A 23,284-nucleotide genomic window follows, 5' to 3' on the forward strand; every position below is an offset into this window, starting at 1 on the left:
AGGTTTCTTCTGAATACATGTGGTATTATGTTTATCACTGACACTGCCTGTTGCCTGCCTTCCAGGCAAGTACGTGATAGTATTAACACTTCCCTGTCCTTCTGAAATTAGGCAGGGCCAAGTGAACTGTTTTGGCCAATGAAATGAGACAGTAAATACACGCATCACTTCCAACAGAACATTAGAAGAGCCAATGCCTGATTGGTCTGTTCCCTCACCCAGCCACAGTGTCCAGCTATGTAGCCTAAGCCCCGAGTAAGAAAATCATGAATCAAAGGCTCCTCGAAGGCAAAACAGACACGTGGTACCCATGACTGATGTTCAATAAATATTTGCTGTTTTAAGCCACTGAGATTTGGGGGTTGTTTATACTGCAGCATAATCCAACATAGCCTGACTGATGCCACATCAGAAAATCGTACCTTAATAATGCACCAAGACACAGGCTTTGTAGAGGCAGAGGTCAGGGAAGGTATCACTGGGCAAGGTTACAGAGAGATTTAGTTCTCAAGAAGTGGTAGGAAACTGCAGAAAGAGCTAAGCTTTCAACACTGAAACAGGCCAGGTTCAAAATCTGGCTCTGATAACTATCCCTGATTACAGAGGCAAGTTCTTTAATATCTCTAAGCCTCTGTTTTCTCCACCAGAAACATGAGAATAATAATACCCTCCTTAAATGAGAACCTACATGCTGTAAAACACCTTTCACACAGTAAAATATCAGTATAGCTTAAAAATAGCTATTATTATCACTTGTTCTTATAGAAGAGAATCTGAACATGAAAAGTGCAAGAGCGGAATAAACATTTCCACTCGTTCATCCTTAAAAAAATGCTATGTTAAGCACTGACACTTACATTTTCTAGTTAAACAAGCCCTGTACAGGAAATACAAATTTTATGAATAGCAGTGCTGGCATCTTATGAATGCAGAAAATAATGAATATATAGATGTTAAGTACACAGCAAGTCGATGATAGAGAGGGATTTATTTATTTACTCAATTTATGAATTTGTGACCTTGAAACTCTTATGCAAAAAAAAGCCATTAATCCCAATTTGTAAAGTACATGAAACTAGCAACACGAGAGGTAATATAGATAAAGGACAACACAAGAAGAATTAGAATGGCTTTTAAAGCAACATTTGTCTTCTCCCTTCTCATTAAGACTGTTTTAAAAGGTGAGGTATATTCCTGACCCCAAAAATTAAAATTCCGTACCCCAATCAATCTGGTTTTGTACATTGAGATATACTGCCTTCCTCCACAAGCTCTAAAAGATTTTATAAACCCTGGGGTAGCCAGAGATGAATTTCTTAATAAAAATTCAATTTGCAGGGTTTAGATATTATTTACCTCTTGATTGGAGAGCAATGTGGAAACCTTACCCAGCATGGCTACATAACTTCTTCCTCTGGCAATGGGAGTAAAATTGATTGGATCTTTTCACGAAATAACACATGGGTTGATCCAATTTTTTTTTTCTCTCACATATCACATATGGCCTTGCTATTTACTTTCTGTCAACATAATCCTAGCATGCCAGCCACCAGAAAAAACACTAAGAATTTTCATCTTTGTTTACTAAACGATTCTGTCTATAACAGATTCTTCCTGCTCACCAAATCCACATAGGGCGAAGAAAAGGATAATTTGGGTTTATCCATTTGTTTTACCTTCATCAAAAATCTGCTGACACCAGTCCTTGCTTCTCATTTGTACTAAGGACTCCTTTCCTTATTTTGCACTTCTAGAGCTATTAGTTCTCTTCAATAATCAGTCAGAACTTAATTATACCTCCAAAGCCAGAAAAGACACATCTACTAGCCACAACCACATGCCCTCCTCTCAGTCACACAGGCCAGTTGACGGCCTTCTTTGGACTTGGCCATGTTTCACGTTTCACTGGCAAGACAAGATAGTCCATATGGGCATGGCAACACAAGTGTTTCAGAGCCTAAAGGAAAATCCATCCTATTACGTTCTCTCTGTATTTATCAGTTTAGGTCATAAGTACGTGGAAAGAATCCCTCCTTCTCATAAGGGAGTCATTGCTGGGAATGGGAAGCATGAACACATGTGGCCCTGCAGTGGCATTCCCAGTAAGATGTGCCCCCTAATTGAGCTCTCTGACCAATGGCTGATCATTCAGCTAACCTTAAATTCAGGGAAAAGTAACAATAATAAAAATAAAACACTCGAATATCATAGCACGTTGTAGGATAATCATACAGCACCCACAAGCCCAATAACACCGCGGGGGGGGGGGGGGTATTTCAAAGTTGAAACCTGCCTTGGATTCTCCCTGGGGCAAGGAGAGAAGATACAGTAAAGGAGACATCGAATTGAAACTACTCAGAAGCCTCCAAGTGCTTCAGGCTGAAAGGTACCAAGCACGATGTAAAAAACTGGCTGGGTAGTCTGCATTTCCTTTGCACTACATCCTGGGGATGTAGTTATAATCATGGTTGTTACTGATCAGAACTGGACTTTGGTTGATGGTGTGTGAAGTGGTATAAGGATGTGTGCTCTTACGTGCAAACGTACACAGCTTACTGACTTTACTCTCAAACTCCTACACAGTGCTCATCAAAACATTATAGGAGCTGCCCCAGAGAGGAATATCCATCCAAAACAGTCAGTTGAAAGATAAGCCAAGGACGGTGTAGCCAGAGAAAGGAATTCCAACATGACAGATGTTTGACTGCTGTAAGTTCAAAAAAGCAAAGAAAATGAGAAACAGAAGCATGAAGCTGAGGTTAGAAAGGCTTCTTTCGTGAAGGCCTTGCCCAAGAGCAGCTGCTCAGAGAGACCAAACTGCCATATAGGCAGTCAACAAGACAGTCAGCAAGAAGGCTTTACCCAAAATGCTAAAGATCAGAAAGCTGCAGACATCTTAGTTCCAGCCTAGAACATTACAGGTCAGAAAGAGCTGGCTTAGAAGCCTCTGGTAAGAGATAGTAGTGATAGCTTATTTTGATAACATACAATCCAAATGAAGTTGTGCTTGTTCCTGCTTTAGGACCAGCCTATTTTTAAAAACAAAATCCTGGGATGCCAAGGTGGCTCAGTCGGTGGAGAATCTGACTCTTGATGTCGACTCAGATTGTGATCTTGCTATCGTGAGATCAAGCCCCATGTCAAGCCCCATGTCACTGAGTGCAGAGCCTACTTGGGATTCTGTCTTCCTCTCTCTCTGACCCTCCTCTGCTTGTCCTTATGCATGCACATACACGCTCGCTCCCTCTCGCTCACTCTCTCTCAAAATAAATAAACCTTTAAAATTTTAAATTAAAAATAAAAATAAAAATGAAATCTCAACTCTGGATCACACCTGAAGATTTTTATTAAGGAAAGCTGGTTGGGAAGCAAAAGAGGTATACATTACAATACACAACACACACTTAAACTTTCTAAAAATCCTCTTTTCTCATCTCTGCTCCTAAAAGTCCTACTTCTTGGAACAGCTGCCCCGTTCTCATTCTCTATTTCTTAACATGTTCCATAATCAGTAGGCTCTACTTCTCATTAGCCTATCAGCATCTCTCCTGTATTCCTCGGACAGTTTCAGGTTCTTTCTTATGTTCAGTCATCATGCTCTTCAGTGTCTTCAGGTTTTATCTCTGACCATTTCCCCAAGTAGATCCAGTAGCTTTGCAAGGAAGAATCCTGGCTCCCAACAAGACAGAAGAAGGAAAAGGACTATCTAAATTGTTCTCTGAATATTCATTTTTCATTGCACACACACACACACACACACACACACACAGGTACACATACAGACACTTACACAGCACAGTGATGGGATACATGGAGAAGCTACAGTCATTCAAACATTCACTAATGAACCTACTCTGTTTATCCCACTCTTTGCAACAGCATCTATCCACTCCCAAGCTCTCTGAGGTCATCACTTTGGTTAGCGCCTGGCTATATTAGTATCATATTACTATAAACTAAGTCCCTTGAAACAACACAAATTTATCCTTCTACAATTCTGGAAGTCAGAAGTCTGAAGGGGTTAATATCAAGGTATTGGAAGGGCTTGAGCCTTCTGAAGGTTCCAAGGCAGAATCTGTTCGTTGCCTCCTCTAACTTCTAGAGGCAGCAGGCTTTTGTTGCCTGGTGGCTGCATTACTCCAATCTCTTGTTTCCAGCCTCAATCCACCACTCATTCCGATCTCTTACCTTCCTCTTATAATGACCCTTGCGATTACATCAGACCCACCTGAATAATCCAGAATAAGATCTTTATGATCTTGGAGTGCCTGTGTGACTCAGTCAGTTAAGCATCTGACTCTTGGTTTTGGCCCAAGTCATGATCTCGGGGTTCGTGAGTTCAAGCCCTGTATTCTCTCTCTTCTCTCTCTGCCCCTCCCCCACTCTCGTGCTCTGTCTCTCTCTCTCTCAAAAATAAATAAACTTAATAACAACAACAAAAAATCCTTATGATCTTAAGAGGCTTAACTGAATCATATCCACAAAGTCCCTTTCACCACATAAGGTAACATTCACAAATTCAACAAATTAGGATGCGGACATGACTGGGGAGGCCATTATTCAGCCTATTACACTATTAGATGTCACAAACTTTATTTAAAAAAATCAGTACAAATTCAATGCAAGATGATCACAAAGAGAAACTGTCAGACTTGCAAAAGATGAATGAATTCATAGTCAACAAAAGTTATGGTTGAGAACTGCTGAAATTATGAGCAAAGCCATTGACAAATGATGATTCAGCAAGACAGAACCTGAAACAATTGAAAAAAAAATAGAAAATCAGCAGGAAGAGTAACAGCTGGGTACAGCAAAGAAAAAATTATGGAAATACTACCTGATTAAGAGAGAATCTTGGAAAACTGATGAAGCTCCTCAAATTTTTTGCTTATGATGAAAAATGTGAAATGGTGTATATATGATCATCCAATTGTCTTACAGATTTTTTTTTACCAAAAGCAAATCAATCTGGATTCATTCCTTATTGAATCTAAGTTCATTATTATAATTATTGTTAATTTTATTCCAATAAGAAGACTTATTTTCATAAGTTTTTAGTTTTAGTTTCCAAGGCAAGAAGTCAATTTAGGCCTTTTTCATATTTACTAGAACGTTTTGGTCCCTATTCCAAATGGATTCATTTTAAATGGCTATTTTCTTATAAAAATTAGCCTTAGAAAAAAATAGGGGGTTGGGGGAACCCTCCAAAGAAGCCAAAATATACTCTAAAGCAACAAGGAAGAGGCCCAAAGCCATAGCACAGCTGAAGGGGGGAAGCTATGGAGACCAAGGTTCTAGGACACCTTAAAAAGAGACCATTTCTCTATCTGGGACAAAGATTTTTCCCCTTATTACAGCCCAGAACTTCAGCTGTGGGGGAAGAAAATCACCAGTCTGGTAAACTTCACACTACAAAGTGATCACAAAAGCACAATGCCATATGGGAAAGTATTTCACATTTCTGAAGGGGGAAATATCTACCATTTACTGAGTGCCTCCAAAATGCCAAACAGGATAGGATACATTGTCACTAATCCTCCACAAATTAAGTGCAATCCACCATTTACTGAACAAGAAGCTGAGATTCAACAAAAGTTGAATAATTTTCCCAAGATCTCACAGATAGGAAAGAGCAAAGTCAGGGAGCAACTGGAATATTCCCCACCCTACAGCTTCTTTTACTACATCATGTTTCTTAGCATGGTTGCATGTTATAACAGGTGTGCCCGTGGTCTCAAGAACCTACCTTTCCCTGACATAAAAGGACAGATGAGACTGACTGGATGTGTAGGCCATAGAACAACAGAAAGATCAGGAGTATAAAGGGAGAACATCTTGTCTTAGGTCTTCTTCAAGATTTGTCATTTTTGTGACTTTGAGCAATAACAATGTTTAAAACCTCTAAAAAGATCTCTGCTTCCTCTGTAAAATGAGAATATTATTAACATTTGTCCTCATACATTTGTTGACTTCAAGAAGTCAAGTTAAAATTCAGATGAGTAGCTAGTAAAACTCAGTATTAAAGTAAAGATAGCCATTTAATGCTACCCCAATAAAGATACCAATAGGAATATTTGGAATGAAACAAGTTAATTCTAAAGTTAAATATGGAAAAATAAACTTGCAAGAATAGTCAAGGATGGTTTTGAACCTACTTTATAACTGGATTATAAGAAAATAATGAATTTGACTCCATAACAATTTTTTATTTCAGCTTGAAAAGAAATCACAAAGTGGAGAAAAACAGCCCCACTATTCTTTCCATTCTTCTTGCATGCCTCAGGTATTTTTGCTATTCTCTCTGCCTGAAAATGCTCTTTCTCCAGCTTGCAAATGTCAAACAGGAGAACCTATCTGCAATACACATAAAGATTCCAATATATCAATCAGAAACTATCAACAACTCAAAGGAAAAAATGGGCAAAAACAGTAAGTCACAGAAAATGAAATACAGGGTGCCTAGGTGGTTCAGTCAGTTAGGCATCTGACTCTTGATTTCGGCTCAGGTCATGATTTCACGGTTCATGAGATTGAGCCCCACAACAGGCTCTGCACTGACAGTGCAGAGCCTACTTGGGATTCTCTCTCTCTCCCTTTCTCTCTCTGCCCCTTCCATGCTCTCTCTCTCTCAAAATAAATAAAATAAACTTAAAAAAAGAAAGAAAGAAAATGAAATACAATGGTTTTCCTACATGTTAAATAGTCAAGCTTTCACAAAATAAGTGAAATTCCAATAACACTATGATTCCACTTTTTAGCAATCAGATTAGAAAAAAACAAAACTTTGCATATTATATTAGAGAGATGAAACAAATACTCTTATAACAATGTTGGTGGGAAGGGAAGTAGAACATACCTTCTGTTTGGTTCACAACCTTGGGAACGTCCCAAGTGAAATCTGAAATTAGCTCCCGTACACAAAGGGCAAGGAGAGACCCAACAAACAAGCAGATCACTCACTCCAGACTGGTTGGTAGCAGGTTTAATAAGTAAGGGAACTTAAAATAAAGGCGTGACTTAAATGGCTACAAGAAAAGTAGATTTCTATACATACCCGTCAGAACTGTAAAATTTTATATAGAGCCCTTAATGGAGTTCAGTCAGGTATCCATCCAGATGGTCTCAAGAACACATTACTCTCTGAAGGCTGTGTCGTTGAAAACAGCTCCAGCTATGGGCACGGTGTGTAAAAAATATATTCTAGGGACAGGGGAGGGGGTGATGAGCCTCTAATTGCCCAGGTCCAGCTTGAAGATCAACTGGTGGTCATGTCCTCATCTCTTCCAAAATCAACCTCTTTACAGAGAAATTTGGAAGTATCTACCAAAATGTAAATGTACAATTTTTTTTAAGTTTACTCATTCATTTTGAGAGCAAGAGTGAGTGAAGAAGGAGCAGAGAAAGAGGAAGAGAGACAAAACCTGAAGCAGCCTCCACACTCTCAGTGTAGCACCCAAGGTGGGACTTGAACTCACAAACTGTGAGATCATGACCTGAGCCGAAACCAAGAGTATGACACTTAACCGACTGAGCTCACCCCTAAATATACAAATTTTTGACACATAAATTCTACTTATATAAAAATATCTATGAGAAGTTTATATATACATATTATAACCCTAATATATACTGCAAAAATACTCTCACATATACACAAACAAGTATGTAAAAGGGAATTAAACGTTAACTTTTTTTTGGTAATAGAAAACAATCAGATAAAAATCAAACACCCTTCACTGAGGACCAGTTAAATAAGTGACTGAACACACACATGCTGCAGTCGATGATGGCAGTGAACGAGCTCCAAGTGATATTACTATATGAAACAAATCAAGCTGCAGAACAGAATATACGGCATGCTACCATCAGTGAGTGTTTTAAGCGATATGTGAATACAGTTACAGCTGCACATTGTAGGATCAAAGATAGATGAAGACTTTTGATCATGTTCATTATCTACTCAAAAAATTACAGAAAAAATGTTCAAGCAAGGCCTTGGGCAATTATCTGTGATTTTCCTCTGCCAGCACCACTGAGACTTGTTGTTGACACAGATACGGAAAAACTAAACGTACATCATCTCTCACTGTTCACCGAACACTGAATTCAGCGAAGTCTGAATTCAATGGGAGATATATGATGCAGTGCAAATACACAGGAAGCACAGGAGCTGAAAGACCTGGGTTCAGTTTTCAGCTCCACATCATCAAAGCTGTGTAATCTAGAAAAAGGCACTTATATTTCAAACCTCAGTTTTCTCAACTATCAGTAGGAACAAATCTAAAGAGGCTTCCTGTGAGGCTCCAACTGGGTAATGATAAAACTGAAAGCGCCATATCAGTTTAACGTGACACAAACATGCTAGTTAATATCTAATTCATATCTAAGAATTTAGTGCCATATAAACTGAAAGTGACATAAACAAGCTCATTAATAGGTAATTAATTTTTAAGAATTAAGAAACTCAGTGGCCTGAGTAGAAGACAATAATCTGGAAAAATCTTAATGAAGATCATATGGTAATGAGGCTTAAATTTAAAAACCCACAGCTGCATCAGGCAAAGATGTTTAATGTGCCAAAGGAGACAGCACCATCACACATATGTCCAAAGAGTGGGGTGTGTGTGTGGGGGGGGGGGAACATAGTATTTTCACCTTTCAGCTTGAACCCCAATCAAGATGTCTGTCTTGTTCTTCGAGGAATTTCATGAATTCAACCCTTCCCTCTGCCCTGACAGATGCTGAACACAAAGCGACACAACCCGGAGGCAGCTGGCTACGGAGCACAGAGCTCAATGAAAGGCAGAAAATTATGACAAGCCATTTCCAGGTGCACCAGAAGCATTTGGTCAAGTAAATGTGAAAGCCAAATTTCCATACAATTGTTAAAAACATGTTATTTATGGGGCACCTGGGTGGCTCAGTCAGTTGAGCTGTGACATCGGTTCAGGTCGTGATTGTGTTGTTTGTGAGTTCCGGCCCCTTGTCGGGCTCTGTGCTGACAGCTCGGAGCCTGGAGCCTGCTTCAGATTCTGTATCTCTCTCTGTATCTCTCTCTCTCTGTATCTCTCTCTCTCTCTCTCCCCCTCTCTCTGCCCCTCCCCAACTCAAACTGTCTGTCTGTCTCTCTCTCTCTCTCTCCCCCCGCAAAATAAATAAACATTAAAAAAACATGTAATTTAAAAATCTAAATTTGACTAACCTCAAATAAAAACTGAAAAAAAAAACCCTGCAAATAATACTAAGGACCCTAATATAAGGAAAGGATACTACACATGAAGTAAGAATAGAATGACCAGTAGAGAACATAAAAGTCAAAAAAAAGGAGAGATCAGACAAATCTGGATATGAGGATTTTAATATCTATCTGCAAATTCTGGAACACTTCTGTCATCAGAAGTTATGTTTCTAGGTTCTCTGCCTTTGAATCTGGGTTGACCTTAGTGAGAGTGACTTTCCTAGTCATGGACCTATGAAATCAAAAAGGCTCCGTGCTCAGAGGGCTTCTTACTGCAATCTTCAGATTCTTAGCAACAAAGGACTCACATTTTCATTTTGTAGTGCCACCCCCCCAAATTATGTAGCCAGTCCTGCTTCTGAGCCTGGGTCACAAAAGGCAATGCAGTGTGCACTTGGTTGTCTGGGACACTTATGCTAAAGCCTTAAGCCACCACATGAGCACTCTGAATTAGTGTGAGGCCATCATGCTGTGAAGAAACTAAACTATCCCACCCAAGGAGACTACAAGTGCTGAGTCTACATGAAGAGAGAAGTGCCCAGCCAGCACGCAGATGCCCTAGGTCCCTGATGTTCCAGTTCCAGAAAACATAAGACTGTAAACACAGGAGACCTAGAGCCAGAACTGCCCAGCTGAGCCCTCCAAATTCCCAATCAGAAATTGTCAAACCTAATATAGTAGCTGTCAATGTTCTATGACTTTAAACTTAGGCTGATTTTTTATTTTTATTTTTTTTTTAATTTTTACAAAACAACAGTTAACAGGAACAGTGGAATATGCCAGACTAGATTGTATACCTTAAACCTTAAGTTCCTAATCTTTTTTATGACTAAAGGAGAAAAGAGCAGGTAACAAAGAAAAGAGACACTTTCTTTAGCCCCTTCTCTAGCTATTAGCCATGAAACAAGAAAGGGAGTCAGTTTGGGAGAGCAACTAGGCTTGGAACCCAAGAAACAAAGTACATCCTGACCAGTCAGTGCCTGGAGTGGAGCCTCATCCTGGAGCCCAGTGAGCCAGGGATGCATCAACCCCAAGACCCTTAACTGAATGAGATAAAAAGAGTGAAAAGAGACCTTATCTTATTAATCTAAGTAATCTCCATTTGCTTTGTGTGTCTCCTGGGATCAACCTCACACTGCTGAGCCCTTCTGAAACTCCAACCTCTGATGTGGTTTGCAGGACTAAGGGATAATGGCAACCATTCATCAAGAACTCATCGTGAGCCAGACTCTCCACCTACACTTGCTCTCATTCCATAAACAACACCATGGAGAGGGTTTTATTGTACCCATTCTAGGAGTTAGGGAAGGAAGCTTAAAGTAATGAGGTAACTTTATAAAGCTGATGTCTACTGAATGCTGATTACGTGCAGCTTCTACTGTGTGTTCCACATGCATTATCCCACTGCTCCCTAAAGTAGGGAATAACACCATCCTTGTTTTACAGCAGATGATACATATTTCAGAGTTTAGATAACTTGCCCAGAATCAGAGTGGCCTTGAGAAAGCAATCCTCCTCAGACCCTCTCTTCTATGGTAACTCCAAAGGCCAGGCTTTGCCCACAGGATACCTTGTTGCCTCTTTGTAAAGCTCCCTCTTTAGAAGAGGGAAGGAGAAGCGAAAAACCATGGGAATATATCCCCAAAACCAAGAGCATACTGTACACACTGTACATTAGCCAACTGACAATCAATTATATATTTTTTTTAAATTGGAAGAGGGAAGGAGAAGCAGTGCCCCTAACATCAAGACTATGGTCTTTGTAGGATGAAAGGGGACATGTCCCTCAACTCTCATGACCACGTTATAAGATTATTGAAAGGCACGGACTTTACAGGTTGGGAGATGCATGAAACATATTTTATAACAGACTATTATAAAACTTCACTGAGTTCATTTTGTGCCCCACAAAGGCTCCTGTCAATGGAGTGTGCCATTCAGTTTAACAGTAGGAAATGGTATAGTATAAGATCTGGCAGCGGCCTAGGGAGAGCTCTCTGGAAACATAGGAGCTCATCTTGCCTCTACTTGCATGAAATGTCTTTACATGCCTGTAGACCTACCTGACTTCTGTGTGGTTCCACTTCTCTAAGACAAGGCAGCTGTACTATCCTGGTTGGGTCTAATCACCATTATGCAAGTGACATGAAGCAAAAAGAAGTCTAAACTTTTTCTGTCTTTTGGCTTATATTCACAGGTTTTTTATAACTTTCAGAGCCAATTTTGTTGGCAGTTCCTAAGGTTAGCAGCATCAACCCCATCAAACACCTCTTTTCTATCTCCTAGATGGGATCTTACACCGTCTATTCCCAATCATTGCTTCTTGTTTATTGTGTAAATTGCATTTATCACTCTAAAAGGACTTGAAACATCTTGACTGTTTTCTTCTTTGCGGAACTTGAAATGCATCGATTTCAGTTGCTACAGCCCTAGCTATATGTTTATTATCTGTCACTTCTAGTTTACTTAGAAGTTGCCTCTATAGAACCTAACAGTCTAAAACTAGTTCACAAAAGAAAGAGAATCAACAGCCATATTTCATCCAAATGTTGACACTTGCCACCCACCTTCCCAATTCTACTCAACATGTTTCCACTGGAAAGACCCCGGCATCAGAGGACTTTCTCTCCTTCAGTGGCCATCAGAAAAGCCTTCTAAATGCCTCCACTTGCTAGAAGAGAACAAAGTTGTCAAATTCAGATCACAAATTCAGACCTGTGACCAAATTCAGAAATTCCTGGTATTTCTCTCACCATCATGAAGTATGTTACACAGCAAAGCCATGTGAACCTCAGTTTCCAGGACCCCTGTAAAGTCAAGAATATCTTTACTCCAGTTAGGTCCTCAGAAATAAAAGCAGGTCTAGAGAAGGAAGGGTAGGCTTTGAAGCCAGATGGATGTGTTGTTGGAAAAGTCATTTAACTTCTTTTGAGGGGTAGTTTTCTTCTCTGTAAATGGTATAGATCAAGGTTCTGTAAGAATTAGAAATAATATCTGAAAAAAACTTGTTTTCATGCTTAACAGATAGAAGGTCCTCAGTAAACAGTAGCTATTATTGCTATTTAAAGAAACTAGTATAATAGCTTTCTTTTATTTATTTATTTTTAAATATTTATTTTTGAGAGAGGGGCAGAGAATAAGCAGGGGAGGGGCAGAGAGAGAGGGAGACACAGAATCTGAATCAGGCTCCAGACTCTAAGCTGTCAGCACAGAGCCTGACGCGGGGCTCTAACTCACAAACTATGAGATCACAACCTGAGCTGAAGTCAGACACTTAACCGACTGAGCCACCTAAGCGCCCTTTTAATGGCTTTCTTTTAAATGTTAGTTTTATTTTTAGTTTTATTTTTAACAAAGTCACACCTGCACATATTTTAAGGGGTAAAATGGGGCTATCAATCTTGTTATAAAAATGCTACTCCTTATGTTATGCTTGCTTCCTATTTGAAATGCAATGACAAACTGTTTTCTAAATTGGTTGGATCCATTTACACTCCCATGAGTCCATAGGCTCTTTGATTCTGGAAACTCTTGTCCTTCAATACTGAGATATTTTAAAAATTATTTTTGGGCACCTGGGTGGCTCAGTCGGTTGAGCATCCAACTTTGGCTCAGGTCATGATCTCACAGTTTGTGAGTTCAAGCCCCACGTCAGGCTTTGTGCTGACAGTGTGGATGGAGCCTGCTTCAGATTCTCTTCTTCCCTCTCTCTCTCTCTCTCTCAAAAATAAACATTAAAAAAATTTTTAATAAATAAATAAAATTATTTTTGGTCTATATTCTGGCTTATTTCTTCAACTTTATCTTTCTACCCTTCTGCTGAATTTTCATTTCTTCTGTCATAGTTTTAATTTTTAGAATCTCTTACAGTTTTCTGAATGTTACTTTTTATAGCCAATATTTTTTTTCTCTATGGCTGCAATATCTTCTTTCATCCCCCTGGTTAATAATTTCCTTTGGTCAGGGGTGCCTGGGTGTCTCAGTTGAGCGTCCAACTTCAGCTCAGGTCATGATCTTGCAGTTTGTGGGTTGAAACCCTGCATTGGGCTCTGTGCTGACAGTTCAAAGCCTGGAGTCTGCTTTGGATTCTGTGTCTCCTTCTATCTCTGCCCCTCCCCTGCTCATCCTCTCTCTTTCTCCCTCTCTTTCTCTCTCTCAAAAATAGACATTTTAAAGAATTAAATAACGTTAATAATTTCCTTTGGTCATATTTTTCTCTTCCTATTGTCTTCCTAGTGCCTATTCCCTCCAAGATTGTTTTTCAGGTTGTTTCCATCTCCATCAGCCTTACTGGCACACTTTCCTAAAAGGTTAGAAGATCCCTGGTTGTCTGCCTCTAAAAGTGTCGCACCAACAAGTTCATTAAAGCTCTGTGTGCATGGGTGAGACTTGGCAACTTTGTTCTGTCTAGTCATCTGCCTAGGGGTTTCACTGGCCGCCATTCAATGTCAGGAGATGAAGGTCTTTCTCTTGCGCTGGTCAGATTTTTCAGATAAGACTCTTCCAGTCTCCTACATATACATATAGATGAAGTCTGACTCCATATTCTGGGAACGAGTAGAAGAAATGGACAGGGAATGTATCAGTATGCGAGTATTCACTTAATCTCCCCGTTTTTAGTATGGTCCTGCATAAATAAACCTAGTTTCCTGCCAGGGTAGGTGAGAGGCAGTCACCTGGTTGTGCAAAGTGGGAAAGAAGGTCTTAAGATCTGTTTCTATGTTAATTTGGAAGATACTTTATTTCTTCCCAAAACAGTTGAAAAGAAGGTAGTTGGTCCTGGTTGAGTTGACTTTGCTCCATGAGAAGGAAAAAAAAAAGTCCAGATGTGTTCTATTTCTTGCTCCACCTTCTTCTAGGAGGTCCTCTTCAGATGGTACAAGTCAACTCAACACATAATATCTATATTCCAGCTCACAGGAAGAGAGGAGAGAGAAATTGGAAGAAAATTAACTTCTTTTCTAAGAGTCTGACTCATCACATCCTATTAGCTACAATTTATTCATGTAGCCATCTCTCCCTGTAAGAAAGATTGGGAAATGTCATTGCTAGCTGGGCTGTACATGTTTAGCTAAAACTCGGTGATGAGGGTATTCCAAAAGGCAGAAAGAGAGATTGGATTTGGAGATAGGAGCCTTCTCAGCCATAGCTTCTCAAATAGATTTTCAATCAGTCCTTCTGTACTTAGCCCTACCTCCACTTCCCCTTCTAGAAGAACCTGTGACACTGACCTGTGACAGCTTTCTTGGGGTTTTGTAGTGTTACTAAGATTGCTTTTTTAACTTTTACAACTGTGGGCCAGGATTCAGAATTCTCAAATCCACTTTACTTTTTGGAGATAATCCACCTGTTCTCTAGTTTCCCAAATTTCCTGGCTGTTGTCTTCTTCTGATCTCCTTTTCCTTGAAGATGTATTCTTTGTGAAATACAATCTTTTATTCTTATTTTAGCGGGACTGGGGAGGAAATGGTGGTTAAATATGTGTGATCCATCTGTCAATTTTAAACAACTATGATTTTACCAATACTGATTTTTAATCAGGATTAAAGGTGATAGGCATCTACTTTCGGTCCTTTCATTGGTTGCCTTTCATTTACTCATTTATTCATTCCAAAGGATCTAAAATGTCTGTTACATGGCAGTCATTGTGATAAACACTGAAGAGACAGTGGCTTTATCAACCTTAGAGCCCAAAGAAATAAACAGACAGTAAATACATTTTAAAAGTCACATCTCGGTGGCTCAGTTGGTTAAGCATCCAACTTCAGCTCAGATCATGATCTCACAATCAGGTTCACGAGTTCGAGCCCCATGTTGGGCTCTGTGCTGACAGCTCAGAGCCTGGAGCCTGCTTCAGATTCTGTGTTTCCCTCTCTCTCTGCCTGTTCCCCACTCATGCTCTGTCTCTCTCTAACTCTCAAATATAAACATTAAAAAAAAAAACTTTAAGAGGTAAACATGCAATAAAAACTTAAGAAACAATCAATAAATAAAACAGTACACTGGGCTAGAAAATAAAGAGTTAAGAGAAGGCCTCTTTGATGTGGTAACACTTGAGGTAAGATTTGAAAAAGACCTAGAAGCCACCAAAGCAAAGTACTTGTGCTATGCTTGTTTTGTTTCAGGAATTAAAAATATGCTACTGTGATCTTGTGGCTTCCCACTTTTATAAATTCCTACTTTCTGACTGCCAAATAGTACCACAAAGTTTTTTCTTGTTTTTCTTTCTCAACTTATAGTTGGTGGTGGTATAATGACATTACCCTCTGACTCAAAAGATAGTTCACATTTTAGTTCTGCCATTTTCCAGCTGTGTGACTCAGCCAAGTTTTTCAACTTCTCAGAACTTAATGTCCTCAGGTAAAAAGTGAAAAATTATGGAAGGCTTATAGTGAGAATCAAAGCAGATGATTCATGTGGAAGTACCTGGCATATAGCAGGTACTCAGAAATTGTTGAAACTAAATCTAAATATTGAACACATTCTCAGGTACATGAATGGATTCTTCCCTAAACTGGCAAAAGACCCACCAATTCGTTTTCTACTCAAATAATGAGAAAAAGAAAAAAAAATCTGTGAATGTAACAAACAAGTATTTTAGGGAATGAAATCAGAATGAATGGGTCAGATCCATGGCTCTCCCCACTTACAATCACATCTGATGGTGATCTTCAGAAGCATGTTGTGTAAGGCAGTAGCTATGCCCCCCGACACCTGTTTCAAGGGTGGGGATGTAATATGCCTCAACATTCTACCCTCCCATAACCTATTACAGAAATACAGTTAATGGACTTATCTAATGGGCTTTGAATAATTCTCCTTTGGCAGCATGTATAAACTTTTGGGAAGTGTAAGTTCCATAAGTTTAAATTTGAAGTACTCCAGTTTATTTTTCTATAACTTAACGTCTTGAATACTGTGTAATGCCCCTGGTGATATTATTTAGACTTAATTCAAGAAACCTTGATCATTCACTTCCTAGACATACAATACTTTGTTAATATGCTGGGAGGTATACAAGGATGAACTTAATATTTATAGTCTAAAATTACAGACAGTTCCAAAAGTCCTTTTTCAATGATTGGGAGACACTTAATAATCTTACAACATTCCAGAGTAATCACTGTGAATATCAGTTACTATTCTATATGGTCATACTTGTAAGGAACGGCTGAATGACGTCTATAAGATACAAAATAATAGCAAAAGATTGAGTTCTCTTCTCACTCAGTTCTATGTGGAACTTGGGAGCTTGGTATTGTAGTAATCCAAATCCTGAGAGAACTGCCCTTCAGATTCTGAAGTATTCAGGAGCCAGGCCTGTCCATTTTTGCATTCTTAGGATCTAAAATCAGGTGTGGTATGCAGTGTGCACTTAAAAAATGTGGAGGGTTGAACAGAGAGATGACTGTCTAAGGCCTTCTTTTTCTATTTATTGCCCTAGAAAACACAGAGTGGTAAACACTGACATTAAAGACATTCCATTATAATACTGAAACTTAGCATTTGTCTTGCACATAGTGATGCTACCATTTCCACAGCAGCATGTATAAGTGTGAATAAAGGGTTAATATCAGGCCTGGCTGAGGCAGGCCTGCCTGAGAATGACCTCCTGCCTCCCATGGCCTTGTTTCCTTGGAAACAGTAGAGTTAAGATAAATGGGGAACAGTTGTCTCTCCCTCTGTATTGTGTAAAACAAAAACCTGGGCTGAGGGATCTGTGAGCTGGCATGCAGACCTCAAGCTTGATGAAAACCATATACAAGACTGGTGGGGGAAGTGGCCTCTTTGTGACAAGGTGACCCCACCCACCCTGAATCTCACACCTTGGACCTGTGTGAGTGAGGGGGGAAACAAAAAGCTGCTACTAAGGTAGCTGCTAGGCATCCCCATGAGCTGATGACACTATCTCCTTGCTGGTCTTCGGCTGTGTTTTCTTCCAGGAAGTTCAGTAAGAGTTGTATTGATTAAAGCCTGTCTGTGTCTCCTGAGTCTGATTTGCCAACTCGAATTCATAATGGCAACTGAGCTGACGCAGTCAGTAATCTTCACAAATGGCTCTCCTGCTCCCAGATGTAACTTTCAGCACAGAGAAGGGGGAGTTAAAAAAGAAAAACAAAAGAGAAGAAAAATCTCCAATACTATGTTCCCCAAGATGGAAAATAAAAGCTTCTCAAATATTGGGGGATGCCATGAACTCCAGGCAAAATGCAGACCGGCTCCCAAGAGGTCAGCACGCTTGATGGTCACATCCCAGCAAATGAGAACGAAGGGGATTAAAATTAATCCAAGTGCCAATGTCTGGTGTAGGCACTGCACAATTTAAACTGCATTACCAAAGAAAGGCCATTTGGGAAAGGAAGTGCAAAAGAGAAAAAGCAGGATAAGGGTAATTTGATGACTAGGAAAAGGTCAAAGGGGCATATTCGAGAAGGTCCCTCTGGATCTGTGAAATAAGAGGGGATAAAAGCACATGCATGTTCACTGAAATTAAAAACCCTTTTAGGTTGTCTTCTCTGCTAAATTCTTAGGACTTGAATGATTTTAAATTCCTGAAAGCAACTCCTTCCCCTCTGAGTGAATGTTTAGCCACTTTAATGTGCTTTACCTGGGACTTTTGTATGTGCCTTCAAGCTAGGAAAAGAGTTTTAAGAGGGTCTAATTCTCCTTTCAGGCATATGTATTTTTTCGAGCACCAAACAGAGTCCATAAGCCAATGAAGACTAAAGAAGCCATGCAAGTGACATCAGACAGAGCACCACCCAAAGGACTTGGTTCAGAGCACTTATGACCATCTTTACTACCATTGATTCATTATCATTCATTTTTTTAATGTATTGAGAGCCCACCATGAGCAAATCAAATTGGCCCTAAGTTTCTTCTACTTAATTTATTCCATGTGTCTAGTTCCAAAGAGAAATGTGCTACAGGTCATTACTCTCCACATATTTAAAAACATCTAAACAACCTACAGTGGATCAATTCCAAGAAATATTGATAGTTTTAGTTATAGCAACATAAAATTAGCATACATGTCTTTGAAATGATACCTCTCCCTCCAATAAAATCCTATATGCAATATATTTAAAGTAGCCTAATCGTGCTAATATTATTTTAAGAAAAATTGCTTATATTCCTACAGCCCTTTATATGTCTAAATACCTTGCATAAATCATCTCATTTTTATTCTCAATAACCCTGCAAGGTAGCAAGGCAGATATTATTATTATTATTATTATTCGGCTGTCCTAGAAATACAAAGTAGTTTAAAAGTGCCCACAAGAAGACAGAAAGTTGTTAAATGACCTTAAACGACAACCCAGATAGTCTGATTTCTAGCAAAATCCTTTTTCTACTATACAACTTAATAAAAACACAAGTTTTTTTCAGTTCACTTCTACAAAATTTCAGTTAATAAAAACAAATAAAAGTTGTTAACTATCTCCTCTCAGAAATAAGGTTACTAAGTAATTTGTAGGGGATTATGTAAAAACTCAAGCTTTTGAGAAACACAGAGCCATTTTTGTGATGCTACTGGGTAAGGAATTCATTCCATTTCTTTTTTATTTCCCAGGAGGGATTTACTAGACAAATACCAAGTTTAAAAATCCATATAGCTCAAGCAAAGTTCAAAAAGTTTAATTCCAGCAATATGAATAGTTTAATTTCCTGGGAATAAAAATTTTTTTAAAAATCAAAATTCAGACCCACTTCCTTTAGTATGCTGCATTCTAACAGTTTACCAAGCTCCATATTTTGTTTCAGAACAGATCTAGTGGGCATTGTAACCCTTTGAGGTAATCTTCAGATTTGCTCTGAATTCTACTGGAAGATTCACACTTTTATAGTTGGGGGGGGGGGGGCGGGCAGGAATTAATGACTTCTGTACAGGATAGAAAAAAGTATTTATAATGGGATTTAGGGGCAGGGCTTTGCAATTAAAAATACCATTTAAACATTTTACTTAAATCCAACCAAACTGGAGTGTCAGCACAATTCTATTCGTTAATTTTGACATGATTTACTGAGTAAAATCCCCTTAAGTCAGAAGCTGACCTCCACAGCATTCAAGCTTCCTGTGGGATCAAAAGGAATAATAAGAAACATGTTACTACTGTAAAATAAGCAAGTCTGGTGTTGCACCATAGGTCTGTTCCTATGTTGTCAAATAGACAAGAATGCAGCAAATACTCAGCAATAACAAAATAAGTGTCCAGAGACCTTTTTCCAACCAACAAGCCGACAACTCAGCAACTTCAAACAGATTTTTTTTTCTTTCAGAGCCAATTCACTTGCAGTGTAGGCTGATAAAGCAGTATTAATCTCCTGCTTTAAATCAAGTTTCTGTCACTGGGCTCCATTAATCTCCCCCCTGTTATCAAGTGTCTCCATGGCAGGAAATTATATTTCTAAATTGAATTTTGTTCTGTTTCGATGTAGTAAGAAATATTTTCCAGACTACTAATAGGATGCATAAAGATTGTGACTCTGACAATACCGTTAGATAAATAAAAGCTATAAATTAAACCCACCTTCATTCACTAGCAAGCATAATAGCAAAATAGAAAGCATTGATTACCTGGAAAGAGTAATCAAATAAAAGATTTTAAATGAAAAGTGAGGTAGCAGATGGTTAACTTTTTAATTTACCTTTTTATAGCAATTGCCCATAAAGGTAAAAAGAAAAAAAAATCAATCCAATGAGTCTCCTGGTGCTAATAAAACACATATTGATTCTCAGTGCATATGCTTACTCTACAAGATGCTCAAACCTGGTTCTACCACTGGTAATAGAAGCAGATACTGTTTACGAGCACTTCAGTGGAGACAAATTTACAGTAAAGTGATGTCTCTGAGCTAGATTTATTATTAAAGAACAAAACTTCATAACCACAAGCAACAAAGAGATTTCATTTTACGGTGAGGGATCCACTCATAGGAGGCCAAGACAACTCAAATGGCAATTCAGTCGCTGGAAGAGGCCTTCAAAATTACAGTCTCCCTTTTTGTCAGTGAACAATAGTGATTTCAAGAAGGTTTAGGTTTTTTTTCCATTGATATAAATTTCCTTGTACTGCCTCCCTTAATACAGGTCTAGTTTCTCATTGACAGTAACAATTTGGAAAAAATCTCTTCAACCACTTATTGAAAACGTGGTCCGAAGGTGGTCCATTAAAACTTCGCATACCTAAAGCAACATTGCATGAAAGAAGCTTTTCATTGTGCATCAGTGTAAGGGGCTTATAGAAGAAGTAATTAACGCTATCTGACAAATGTACAGAGGAATGTGGGGAAAGTCTTCCAGACAGAAGAGAGATGAATGGATACCAGCACCTCTTTTCTACTCTAACCTACAGATTTTAACCTGAATAGACAAAATAAATGGATCAAATCACTATACCCTCTTTAACTTCACATTCAGAATACCATACTTCAAACAAAATTACCATGGTGATTTAAACCACTGTTACATACACTATCTTCATCAATTTAGGTATTTTCAGGTCTCATTAAACATGTAAACCTTATTTATAATGAGTAAGAGAATAATAACAATGTGAAGTCACAGAACTTAAAGTTTACAAAAGTAAAACTGAGAATCTGATGAAAATTATAAAGAATACCTTCAAAATAATAAATCAATATTAACCAGAACTAGAAAGCAAACTGAAACAGAATAAATTACTTTCAAAAGAAGAAATGCAACATGTTTTTCTAAATAAAAGCAGGTAGTAAAAAGAGAAGTCAGCATTTGAAAAACATACATCCTCCTCTTTTACCATCTGAGAAGATCTTACCTACATATGTGAGAAAGAAAACTACAGCATCATAAACTACAGGTCAGAAGTCACATTCCTTAAGAGTAACAAGCAGTAATGCTACGTTTGGAAAACTCTGAAGCTTATTTGTTATTATTATCAACATAATTTTGACTAAAATGTAGACTATAACATGTTCCTGGGAGGAATGGCAGCAAAAGAGAATGACAACCATTATTTTTCTATATGCTGCAATTTGACAATGTATTTTGCATAAAGCACACCACCAGATGTCTAGCCTCTGGACTCACTTTTTATTAGAAAGCCCATCTCATCAAGTGTGATGTACATTTCAAGCATTTACATCATGCTCTGTTTAATGCCAAAAGGTTTGGTGGGATTCCACATGGAATTAATTTGTGATGCTGAAAGCCAATTCAGGACAGTCTCAATTTCAGGCTAAGTCCATCTGCCAAAATGTTGCTTCGCAACATGAAATGCACTTGCTCGTCACTAATTTTCAGAAGTGTCTCTTAATCACCTACCGATATATAAAACATAGAGTTCAACTGCTATTCATTAAGGGAAATATATATATATTGCCTAAACAAAGCACAAAACAGAAGCCACAAACAAGGACGTAAAAGCATTTCAGTTCTACAGTAGAGAAATTTCCTATACTGCATGTATTAGAGTTTTCCAGCATCACACAATCTCCCATGATGAATATTCAAGATTTTCATTTTCACCATTAAATGGACCCACTTTAAAAGCATCACCTTACTTGGCAAAACATCTTTACATACCCAGTTGTGTGGTTCAAAAGTTTCTAGTTCTAAATATTTATAGTTAGAAAAGAAAAGTGGTAGAAGTCCACTTCACCTTGCCTTTACCTGAGATTTGAAAAAGACTGATTGGGGCACCTGTGTGTCTTAGTCACTTAAGCAGCCAACTCTTGATTTCAGCTCAGGTCATGATCTCACAGTTCATGGGATCAAGCCCTGCATCAGGCTCTTTGCTGACAGCACGGAGCCTGCTTGGGATTCTCTCTCTCTGCCCCTCCCCTGCTCACTCAGTCTCTCTCAAAACAAATAAATAAACTAAGAAAAAAAAAAAAAAAGACTGATCAACTACACATCAGAACATCAGGATATGGCCAGAGGCTTTGTTCTTCAGCTGTGAGATAACGTTTTCTCAGGAAGGAAATCTTAAGAAAGGTATCAGGAAACTAAGAACTATGCCAGTCATCTTTAAAGAGCTCAAAATACTTCAGAGAACAAATGTTCAACCACGTTCTTTTTTTTTTTTTTAACAGAGAAATCAAATCTCAAGATTAGCCAAGGAAAAAAGATCACAAGGAATATCCTATCTCTATCTCCAAAAAAAAAAAAAAGAAAAAGAAAAAAAGTGGCACCCATTTTCCATTTTTAAAATGTAACTATTTTTATCACTTCCAAGTATAACATTTAAATATATTGAGAGCTTTTCTCTGAATAATGGTGCTGGATTCTCCATAGTGTATTTCTCACACCATTCTCCTTGAATATCACATTGCCCAGGAAGCTTTCTTAAGAGAGCCTTACTTCCAGAAGATACCAATCCCTAAAACTTGAGCTGAACAGGAGAATAAATGCTTCATTTTAAAGCATTTTTTCAAGTTCTAGATGAATAGAAGGGACAACTCCCAGGACTAACATAAAGTATCTTTGAAGATCCAAATTAATAAATGACTGATTAATCAAGAATCAAAGCTTAAGAAGGGAAGAAAGTTCACTGACATGGCTTCTTAATACCTATCTGGTTCAAAACAGTCAATATTTATATTAAAAGGCTAAAGCTAATAATTTTTTCCTGTCTGTATCAGTCTTAAAATACATCAAATCTACAATATCCTAGAATTCCTCCAACTAAATTCTTCAGCAACATCTATCTCCAATCCACAACATGAGGGGAAATATAGCAGGATACAAAAAAACTAAAAGAGCAGGGTCTCTCACCTTAACAGAGTTTTAAATTCACTACTGCCATTTTAAAATTTGAATATTTCCTATAAACATACAGATTAATGGTTTGTTGTTTTTTTTTTTTTTAATTGTAGGATCCAACATCACTGGGCCTTCATTGCAGTCTGGCAATAACTGATTGGCAATGAGTGGCTACTGCTTAATCCTTAGACTATCTCCAAAATCCTTCCAGGAACAAAAATCTGAGTGCCTAAATAAGACTGTAGTTAGTTTATTGTTAAACTTTTCATTCAAGTAGCATTAACAAGGTGCCTACGTGTCTC

This window comes from Felis catus, chromosome B2 (genome assembly GCF_018350175.1).
Source record: "Felis catus isolate Fca126 chromosome B2, F.catus_Fca126_mat1.0, whole genome shotgun sequence".
Classification (NCBI taxonomy): domain Eukaryota; kingdom Metazoa; phylum Chordata; class Mammalia; order Carnivora; family Felidae; genus Felis; species Felis catus.